The sequence below is a fragment of the Octopus bimaculoides genome, chromosome 14, assembly GCF_001194135.2.
Source record: "Octopus bimaculoides isolate UCB-OBI-ISO-001 chromosome 14, ASM119413v2, whole genome shotgun sequence".
NCBI classification, from domain to species: Eukaryota; Metazoa; Mollusca; class Cephalopoda; order Octopoda; family Octopodidae; genus Octopus; species Octopus bimaculoides.
This window is the reverse complement of record NC_068994.1, coordinates 59,665,827-59,668,556: the sequence shown is the minus strand read 5'-3', so window position 1 is coordinate 59,668,556 and position 2,730 is coordinate 59,665,827. Positions and strand designations below refer to the sequence as shown.

General features: G+C 38.0%; 1 protein-coding gene across 1 annotated transcript in view; it reads right to left on the bottom strand.

Annotated features, from left to right (window-relative positions):
• LOC106878006 (uncharacterized) overlaps nt 1-2,730 on the bottom strand; it is a 172,732-nt gene that overhangs the window by 168,375 nt on the left and 1,627 nt on the right. The window lies entirely within an intron of this gene.

Genomic DNA, 2,730 nt, shown 5'->3' with positions numbered 1-2,730 from the left:
TATATATATATATATATATATATATATATATGTATGTATATAACATTTATTGATTGTGCTTTACACCTGCTTTTTAATGCTAGCATGGGTTAGACAAATGTATGATATTGAGGTATTGTTGTTTTTCCAGTTGGATGTCCTTTCAGTTGCTTGTTTTTCAAGTCAAGGAGGTTTCATTCCACTTGTCTTTGAAAGTGCAGAACTATTGGACAATTTGTTGACAAGAATATGGCACGAGGCAGCACTGTATGTCACTGGACTTTAAGCAGAATGTCAACATTCACATAGAAATACACATGTGCACCCCCACCACACACACACACACACACACACATGGGAAGGACATGTGGTGTTCATGGAGGAGAGAAGAGCATTGGGAAGGACATGTGGTGTTCATGGAGGAGAGGAGAGCATTGGGAAGGACATGTGGTGTTCATGGAGGAGGAGAGTTGTGATAAAAAAGTAAAAAAAAAAGGGACCAAGTACTTAATGTAAAATGGAAACTGAAGAAGATTTGGGATGAAGTGTTGAAGACAGATCTGAAAGTGTTACACTTTATAGAAGTGATGACAAAGGCCTGTATTGATGGTAACATCCTGTGAAGGAGAAGATTTTTCTTCTTTCAAATCGAATTCTGCCAAACATATTACTGGGGAAATATTGGGAGAAAAATAAGTGACTCACAAAATGTTCTCCTTTTCAAGATTTTATAAAGCTGCTTCTTTGACATCTCCCTGTACTGATGGAAGACTTAGTTATCAAAAAGAAATGTCGAAGAAAATGTTAACCCTCCTAGACCAGCAGCACAGCTAGAATTGGTGCCGAGTGGGGCAGTCATTGAGTTTAGCCTCTCCACCATGAGAGATACATGATATCTTTATAAAATGCCATCGAAGATGAAGCTGCAGCTCATGGAGGAGCAGAGACAAGACTTTTAGTTACGTTATTGTGTCAGACAGATGTGGGGATTACAGTTTTCTCTAATAACAAATGTCTTAGGTCCCAGAACGTTTGTGTGTAATGAAGGAACCAGCGAACAAGAACTCAACCAGGGATTGATTTGTCTAAAATGGATGACCTCATTGTGTGGTGGTTGTATTTTAATAAAGCTATACTTATACACAAACACATCTAATCACCATTAATATTTTATTTGCTCACATGGAAGAGAGAATGTCTCTTCAAATTGAATCAGTTACCAGAGACAAACACACAAAACTGTAATGATATTAAAGTATTAAACAGCAGCATTTATTCTGCTTCTATACACTGTTATTTCTTTCGGTTTACAGCTGAATTAACAGCATGTGAGATTAATAGTGTTGAATCTACTATAACAATGTTGTATATAATATACTAGTGTATTGTATATATCATGGCAATGTTGTAGATACCAAAATTAGTGTTGTAAATAATATAGGAATTGTGTATATTTATAAAAGTGTTGTCTATATCAGAATTATATCTACTATATCCATAGAACTTATAAAAGCAGTGGATATTGTGCCTATCAAACATGAAAATATCCAATGAGTACAATCCTTTTACTGATTTCCGTGCAGTGAATCAAGAATTTTATAAGAAATGAATATGAAAATCAGCCCATCCCAACAAAAATGCTGTCCTAAAAGCATCCAATTTATGCTTGGAACCCTTCTGCCCCCCACCATCAATCATTCCCCCCTCCCCTCTCATTACCCTAATATCCAGCCTTCCATCACTCCTCTGTCTACAGCACTACTCGGGAGCTGTAATCATTCGAGAGCAGTATATTACTACTGTCCCCTTTCTTAGCACTACCAGTTACCTCCTTGTCCATTCGGAAACTCTTCCATCACCTTGTCCCCTACTATCCTCCCTTCACTTCTTTTGCTTTTAGTTATCTCACACACACACACACACACATGTGTATATTCTCCCTTATGTATCAACCAACCTACCTGCCCACCGTATGCCCCCTGTTAAATCCCTTCCCTTCCCCTGCCAACCTCTATTTCCCAATCTCATTACAAAATCTTGTGAACTCCCCCACCTGTCCACCCTCTCCAATCCCTGGTCCACTCCCCTATATACACCACCCTGTAACTTAGGGGTATGACCCCTGCCCTCTTTGTCACACCTCTCTCTCTCTCTCTCTCTCTCCATGCTAGGTAGCCATGTCTCTCTCCTAATGCAAGACATTTTTTTCTGTTCCTCAATACTGCTCTCTCCGTCCAGTTGAAGGGTCTTGTCCAGCAAGTTGCTTGGTGACCTCAGTCTTCTGACTCTGCCAGTTCCAGTCAAACCATCCTACCTATGCCAGCATGGAAAACATGTGGAAAATGAGGATGACGATGATGATGGCTTATATATACATGTGTGTTTGTGTATAGCTGTGTCTCTCTCTACACACATACAAATATATATATATGTGTATATATGCACACATACACACACACACGGATAGCTAGATAGATAGATAGACACACAGATATAGATAGATAGACACACAGATATAGATATAGATATTCATATATATATATATATATATGTGTGTGTGTGTGTGAGTCTATCTAAAACTAAGAGGCTGAAGCTTTGAAGGCCACAGTCCCCATTTTTCTTGTAAAAATATAATTTGCACTCTACAAAAAGTATTGAGTGCAATGTATTCAGTTGAATGTAAAATTGTTTTTGACATAAAAAGAAACTCTCTCACATACACACAAACACTTATTCATGTGGATATATATA